The sequence below is a fragment of the Mustela lutreola genome, chromosome 12 (assembly GCF_030435805.1).
Source record: "Mustela lutreola isolate mMusLut2 chromosome 12, mMusLut2.pri, whole genome shotgun sequence".
In the NCBI taxonomy this organism is placed as follows: domain Eukaryota; kingdom Metazoa; phylum Chordata; class Mammalia; order Carnivora; family Mustelidae; genus Mustela; species Mustela lutreola.
Window position 1 is genome coordinate 34559148 of NC_081301.1, and position 8590 is coordinate 34567737.

General features: G+C 42.4%; 1 pseudogene; it reads left to right on the forward strand.

Annotated features, from left to right (window-relative positions):
* The first annotated feature begins 4576 nt into the window (after window positions 1–4576).
* LOC131813122 (large ribosomal subunit protein uL11-like) lies at window positions 4577–5112 on the forward strand (annotated as a pseudogene).
* The last annotated feature ends 3478 nt before the right edge of the window (window positions 5113–8590 follow it).

Genomic DNA, 8590 nt, shown 5'->3' on the forward strand with positions numbered 1-8590 from the left:
ACAGCTCCCGGGAGTCATCTTCCGTCCCCGCCCACCCTACGGGCCCTCTGTGCGCGTGCGTAATAACTGTTAACCCTTTTTCTTCCCCGCCCCCGACAATCTTTTGGTTTGCCTTCTGTGCTTTGCCCCTTCCCCTTCGTGGCTTCTTTCAAAGATACCTGGGCTGCATCTGTAATGGGTAACACTTTGTTTGAACGATTTGCACGCAGGAGATGCTTCTCAGTAGTCAAAACTAGGGGAAAACAGGCACCCTTTCTGTGCCCAGAAAGAAAACTACATTTCCCATGATGCCCTTAAGCTGGTTTCCGGATGGGTTCCGCCTCCTCCTTGCTTGACCTCTGGGGCAGCCGCTTTGTGCCACGTGGCGTAGGAGACAAACTGAGACCAAAGTAGGGTAGAAGTGCTGGGTCTGGTGGCGCGTTTCCCAGCCCGCAGGGGCTCCTCAACCAATGAGAAACCTTTTTGACAGAGCCTGGCATCTAGCGCTAGGTGACCTTAGGCAGGTCCTTTCCACCTCTAGTTTGAAGTTGTATTTAATTCGCATTGGGGTTGATTCTGGCTTTTTCCTAAAATTCGAAGCATTAGATTTAACTCTGTGAACCTTGAAGAGCTGCACCCTTTTTTTTTCCTTTTTTTTTTTTTTTTTTTTTAAGTAAGCTTAATCTTAACCTGGGTCTTGACTGGGAGATGAGTCACTTGCTCTACCAACCGAGCCGGCCAGGCACCCATGAAGAGCTGCACTCTTGCCAAAGATTGAAGTTAATACTTGCCCTTTGTATGCCTCCAGAGGCTACAAGATTGTGTTACAAGCCTCTGGCTTCAGTTCCTCTTCTTAACGCCTTATTTCAATACTTAGTAGTAATAAACCCATCTGTACAACTTTACATGATGACAAAGCACTTTATCCCTTCATTGATTCTTGGCAATAGTGCTGAAAGATAAGCTTAACATTGTTTCTTCTGCGAATATAGTGGTAAATTTTTTAGTCTCTGGTCTCCCGGACCTGAGTCTGGCTGGGAAAACAAAATACTATTTGGATATAGCCTAAGAGTGTAATCAGAAAATAATTAGAAATTGTAATCAACACTATGGTAACGATGTTACAGAAAAATAATTAGAAATTTTAGTCAACACTATGGTTACAATGTTACAGGTTACAATGAAAAGGTAAGATTGGAGGAACCATTTTACAGAAGAGGAAACATGCTTAGAAATAGATCACAGAGGGGCGCCTGTGTGGCACAGTCAGTTGAGCTTTTGACTCTTGGTTTCAGGTCAGGTTGTGATCTCAGGGTCCCTGATGTTGAGCTCTGTGTGGGGCTCTGAGCTCAGCAGGAGTCTGCTTGACATTCTCCCTCCCACTCCTTCTGCCGCTCCCTCCCCTGCCCTTGTGCACACTCTCTCAAATAAATAAATAAAATCTTAAAAAAAGAAAGAAAGGGGTCAAAGAGATTCCTAAATTGTTTAGGTAATGTGTATGGTGTAGAACAAAAGATATATCTAAAAAAATAATTTGTTAAGCTTTTATCAAGTGCCAGTCTTACTCAATAAGTGCATTATATATAAAACCTTTATCAAATTTTAACATTTTGAGGTTGATTTTTATTTATTTATTTATTTATTTATAAGTAATATATACACCCAACATGGGTTCAAACTCACAAACCAGAGATCAAGAGTCACACACTCTACCTTTTAAGTCAGCCAGGTGACCCTTGAGGTTGATTTTAAATTCCCATTTCACAAAAAAAGGAAACAGATTCAAAGGTTAAGGAACTTGCCCTGGGCCACAAGGTTAGGAAATGCTCCTGATTACTGTACCCAATCATCCTACTATTACTCATGTATTCAACAAAGATTTACTACTTTACCATGCTCAAAATGCTTTAGGTACCTCCTTTAGGTTATGTCATAAGATCTGTAGTCCTTTGGATGGCAAAAAGGGCACTTCATGAACTGACTTCTGCCTCCTGAGCAGTTGCCAGAAGACACTATGCTCTCCACATCTGTAACTTTGCAGAAGACATTCTTACTACCTCCCACTTCCCTTCTCTCTGTCTTTCTAACATGCCCCAACTCACCCTTCTGTGCTCAAGCCCTGGGTCTTCAGGAAGACCTTCCAAGTCAGCCAGACAGAACAGGCATTCCTTGACCTGGGCTATCCTACACTTGGGACAAATCTCCATCCAGGCAGTTGTATTGTGTCTGCCTTCCTGTTGTCTCCCAGCTAAATTGTGGACTCCCTGAAGGCAGAAGCCTTGACATTTTTATCTTCGTATCTTTACCAGCTAACGTAGTAGTTGGCAGACAGCAAGCACTCACTAAAGATGTTAAAGAAATGAAGGCAACCTAAGGCCCCATAGGCTCTAGGAAACCAAGTACTAGGTGTGAATCCACCAGCTGTCAGATCAGTGGGGAAACCATGTCATGATCCCAGATAAATGGAATGCAGTGTTGTGGTCCGACATTAAGATGGATATAGGGGTGTCTGGGTGGCTCAGTAGGTTAAGCATCTGTCTTCGGCTCAGATCATAATCTCAGGGTCCTGGGGTGGAGCCCTGCATTGGGATCCCCTGCTCAGCCGGGATCCTCCCCGCCGCCCCCGCCAGCTCGTGCACTTGAACTCTCTCTCTCTCTCTCAAATAAATAAATAAAACCTTTTTTAAAAAAAATATTTTATTTATTTATTTGTTAGAGAGAGAGTCAAAGGGCCAGAGGCAGAGGGAGAGGCAGGCTCCCCACTGAGCAGAGAGCCGATGTGGGACTCGATTGCTCCAGTCTCCTACTGCAGTCATGGGGAAACTGAGGCCAAGAGAGAACAGACATGCCAGGAGTCACGTAGCAGAGGCACAGCTGTGTCTATAATCCAAGTCTCTGAGTCTCTTCCTATGCCACACACACAGTCGTTCTGTTTCCACCTCCCACAGTCTCTAGTCCACACTGCTTGAGATCATGAGTAGCACTATGCAAAATACCCTGAAGCCTCTCTCACAGAGAATGTTCTAAAGAGCCCATTTATTTGAGGAAGGAAACACCTGTTTTCCCCCAAGACAATGGCATATTGCATCAACAGTGAGCAGCTGAATTGGGGTGAGGGTCAAGGACAAAGCAGAAATCTGCTACGGAGGGCCAACAAGATGGGGGATGTTCTGTAGCAAGGCCTGGGGGAGTGTCACATATTACTCATCTTTACTCCCCCAAAGGCAGAGGGGGGAGCTACCTCCTTTCTCTTATTCCAGTTAATAGGTAATATCTGGTATCTCTGAGAACTAACCATTTTAACCTCTTATATAATATTTTTTAAAAGATTTTGTTTATTTGGGGACGGCTGGGTGGCTCAGTCAGTTAAGCGGGGCCTTTGGCTCGGGTCATGATCCTAGGGTCCTGGTATGGAGTCCCACATCAGGCTCCTTGCTCAGCGGGGAACCTGCTTCTCTCTCTGCCTCTGCCTGCTTGTGTACTTCTCTCTCTCTCTCTCTCTCTCTCTCTCTGATAAATAAATAAATAAAATCTTTTTTAAAAATTTATTTATTTGAGAGAGAGAGAGAGAGAAAGCAGGAGAGGGGAAAGGGTCAGAGGGAGAGGCAGACTCCCTGCCAAGCAGGGAGCCAGATGTGGAACTCGATCCCAGGATTCCAGGATGATGACCTGAGCCAAAAGCAGTTGCTTAACCAACTAAGCCACTCAAGTGCCCTCATTTTGACCTTTAACAGTTGTCTTTAGATGATTATTCATTCACTGAGAGCCTACTATGCAAGAGGCCCTTGCTTTCCACTTCAGGAACACTGTCCTCTCTCCCATCCTCAATCTGCAAGGGAGATGTTAACAGATTTTACTACTATGGAAACTGCAACTTGGTAAGGTCATGTTACTTGCTCTAAATCACACAGCTGGGATTCAAACTCAAGTCTTGTCTGAATCCAAAACCCATGCTCTTTTCTATGCCCAAACCTGCCTTTCAAAACTAAACTGTGTGAGGGTGCAGACTGTGGTGGCCTACTGCTATCTCCATACCCAGCACCTAGCCCAAGGCCAAGCACAGAGTAGGCTCACAAAGAACACTTGTGGAATGAGTGGATTTGTATGGGATGTCTGCTAAACGAAGGCCTGGGTGCAGTGTGAACCATGTTGTGGGACCACAGCAGAGGGAGCAGCTGGAGGCTTAGAAGTGGAGAAAGCCTCCCTCTGCTAAGGGAAAGGCCAAATAAGTGATCAGTTAAAAACAAACAAACAAATAAACAAAAACAAACAAAAAAAACAGCAATCCAGCATTGTAACAGCCAAGAATACTAAGAAGCAATTCATGAAAGAAATCTGAATGGCCACGAACTATGATAAAAGGTGTCTAACATCACTAATGATCAGAAAAATGCAAACAAACTCCTACACAGTAGATTGGTGTACAAATTGGAAAAGCGTTTGAGGGGAGCTATTTGAAGCATCAAAATTGTAAACTAGCTAGGTCTTCAAATGTAGGGACAAAGATTGTGATAGAAAAAATGGAAATAACATAAATATTCATCAGTAGGGAGTACAATAGTTTCTGGCTTTTGCTCCGAGGAGGCAAAGGTGCAACTATTTTCGGTCTTCCCAAAATCGGGTTCATCCAACACCTGCCACCTCCACCATGCCACCTAAGTTTGACCCCAAAGGGATCAAAGTCAAATACCTGAGGTACACTGGTGGGGAAGTTCAAATCACCTCTGCCCTGGCTCTGAAGATTGCCCCAGGGCTGTCTCCAAAAAAGGTTGGTGATGACATCATCAAGGCAGCTAGTGATAGGAAGGGCCTGGAATTACAGTGAAACTGACCATTCAGAGCAGATAGGCCCAGGATGAAGTGGTACCTTCTGCCTCTTCCCTGATTCCTCAAGGAACCACCAGGAGATAGAAAGAAGCAGAAAAACCTTAAGCACAGTGAAAATTACACTTTTGATGAGATTGTCAACATTGCCCAACAGATGCAACACCAATCTTTAGCCAGAGAAATTTCTGAATCCATCAAAGAGATCCTGGGGACTGCTCAGTCTATGGGCTGCAATGTTGATGGCCACACCCTCATGACATCATAAATGACGTCAATAGTGGTACAGTGGAATGCCCAGCTAGTTGAAAACTACAAAGGAAAACATTTCAACAAAGGATCATTTGATGACCAAAAGGGAAAAAAAAGAATAGGGAATAAAATAAATAAGGCTACATCTCTACTACTTTTTAAAAAGTTAGGCTGCTTTTGGGGGCATCTGGGTGGGTTAGTCCATTAAGCGTCTGCCTTCAGCTCAGATTGTGATCCCACAGTCCTATAATCAAGCCCCAAGCCATGTTCCCTGCTCAGAGGGGAGTTTGCTTCCCCCTCCCACACTTCCCTTCTCACACTGCCTCACACACTGTTTCTCTCACTCTCTCTCTCTCTCTCTCTCTCTCTCAAATAAATAAAATCTTACCCCCCCACAAAAAAACTATGCTGCTTTTTAAAGAATGAGATGGATCTGTATGTACAGACATAGAAAGATATCCAAGACATATGGTTAAGTGAAAAAAATGCAAATTGCACAACAAAATGTGTATTATATACTCATTTTGGTATATTTTTAAAGGATATACATGTGTCTGTATACGGATATGTGTGTATGTAAGTGCACAGAGAAAATACTGGATGTATACCAATCAAAAACAGGTTATTGTCCTCTGGAGGGGAGTAGGGATGGGAGTGATGAAGAGGGACTTTCATTAAAAAAAAAAAAAAAAAAAAAAGGTGATGTGATTCATTGAGAACAGCATATCACTTCAGCAGTATTCCTACCAAATTTCTTTTTTTAAAGATTTTATTTATTGATTTGATTTGATAGAGAGAGTGAGCAGGAGTGGGGAGAGAGGCAGAGAGAGAGGGAGAAGCAGACTGCCCACTGAGCAGGGAGCCCAGTGCCGGACTCGATCCCAGGACCCTGAGATCATGACCTGAGCTGAAGGCAGATGCTTAACTGACCAAATTTCTTCCGAAAAATTACATAACCTGAATATATTCATGAGGAAACTATCAGACCAACACAAAGCAAGGGATATTCTACAAAATACCTACTTCACTCTTGAAAAATGTCAGCGTCATAAAATACAAAGATGAGGAGTTATTCCATGCCAAACGTGAGTAAAAGAGACGTGGTAGTTAATAAATGCAATGCATGAGCATATCTTTTCCCATAAAAGATGATTTTTTTTTAAGATTTTTTTTTTTTGTTTATTTGACAGACAGAGATCACAAGTAGGCAGAAAGGCAGGCAGAGAGAGAGGAAGGGAAGCAGGCTCCCCACTGAGCAGAGAGTCAATGTGGGGTCTATCCCAGGACCCTGGGAACATGACCTGAGCCAAAGGCAGAGGCTTTAAGCCACTGAGCCACCCAGGTGCCCTTCCCATAAAAGATGTTATTGGGATAATTGGCAAAATCCAAATAGGTTTACATGTGGTGACAGTGCTGTATCAAGGTTATTTTCCTGGTTTTTATATTTATATGACAGTTATGTAAGAGACCGTCCTTGTTTTTTTATGCTACTCACAAGTGAAATACTTGGAGTAAAAGGGCATTGTATCTTGGGGCGCCTGGATGGCTGTCAGTTAAGTGTCTGTCTTCAGCTCAGGCCATGATCCTGGAGTCCTGGGATCAAGTCCTGTGCTAGGCTCCCTGCTCAGTGGGGAGCCTGCTTCTCCCTCTCCCTCTGATCCTCCCCACTTCTCATACTCTATCTACCAGATAAATAAATAAAATCTTTTTATTTAAGATTTTAAATTTTTATTTATTTGACAGAGAGAGAGAGAGAGTAAAAGAGGGAATACAAGCAGGGGGAGTGGGAGGCAGAAGCAGGTTTCTCGCTGAGCAGGGAGGCTGATGTGGGACTTGATCCCCGGACCCTGGGATCATGACCCTAGCCGAAGGCAGACACTTAACGACTAAGCCACCCAGGTGCCTCAATAAATAAAATCTTAAAATTTTTTTTTCTCTTTTCCTCTAACCCTCCCTCTTTCTAAAAACAAGGGGGCATCATGTCTGAAACTCATTCTCAAGGAGTTAAGGAAAAAATTGTGTTGGGGAAGGGAGAAGAAAAGAGAAAGAGGAGAATGATGACACAAAAGTGGTAAAAAGATACCATTTTGAGAATCTAGGAAAAAGTATATGAGAATTCCTTGTACTAACTTGTCAATTTTTTCAGTCTGAAGCTATGCCAAAATATAAAATTAAAAGGAAAAATACAGAGAGTGAATCAGAATTTGCCAGCTAGAGGGGCCAGAGGAATCTCTGGCAAAGGAACAAGATAAGCAGAGGAAATTGACGAATGTGAGTCTCCTCCTCCTAGAAACCACCAGTGGCTCTGGGTGTCCAGGACGTAGCATAGTGTGGGGAGAAAGGGAGACAGAGGACAGTAGGTTGATGAGCAGCTAAACCCACAAATGGACCCATTTCGCTGCTAATATTAGAAATGAAGATATTAAACCTTCTTTACACCCAGCCTCAAGCCCTGCAAAAAATAACTTGTTTGGCTGCTCAGTCATTTCATTGGTGATTTCTCTTCATACCCAAGGGGAAAAACCCCTAGAATAATGACCAAAGGGGACATCTAGTACAAGGCCCTCATTCTGTAGAAGGGAAAACTAAGGCCCAACGATGAGAAGAAACTTGTAAGTTCCTAACAAAAGTTAGTGTTAACACTGGCTTCCAAGGCACAATCCATCATTCCTTCTGTTCCCCCAAAGTCTAGTAGGTTGAGGCAGGAATAGAGTCTGATAAGTGAAATGAGTGAATGTTGCCCTTTAAAGTTGGGGTGTTCTTCATTTGCCACGAATACAAACTTAATGCCTGTACAATTTTAAAATGTAATTATAGAAACTGGTGTCACTTAAAGCCCATGCGTTGCAGCTGGTAAGTGATAACCAGTTCAGGCTCCTCGTCTGAAGCAGCAATCAAGGTGATTCTCAGGAATTCTCAATGACATTGGTACCCATCTGGATTTGTTGAAAAGTTTAACATCCTTTTTTATTATTCATGATTTTGCAGTTCTTCAAATTGCAAGGTGATGGAGAGAGCACGCAATTTTCACCCAGGCTATGAAATCATTCTTGAAAATTTGGACATTCATATAGATGACTTTTAATTTTTCTTAGAGACTGCTTTTCCTTATAAAATCATGAAATTAAAAATATATATATATACTATAAATTAAACTGTATAAGTGATAATAGTCACATTACAATAAAATCCTAGGATACAGAGCTAGTATTTCAAGAGCTCTATTCTCATTTGTTATTATTCCTAGTTGGAATTGTATTCCTCAAGGCTTAGATCTAAGTGAGTATAAGGACCATTGATCTAAGGACCATTGACTAGCAAAATCACTGAGATTCTAATTTATTTAAGAATCATTAGATTATATACAAGAAATCTCGAAGCATGTGATCAGTAATGCCTTGAGAAGCTGCACACTCCAAAGACATACCTTTATTTTAAATGTCCGTGAACGCTGAACCCACATATTCTATTGTAGGAAAGGACACACATAATCAGGGACAGACCTTATATAGGTGTCATTCTATAAGGTATCAAC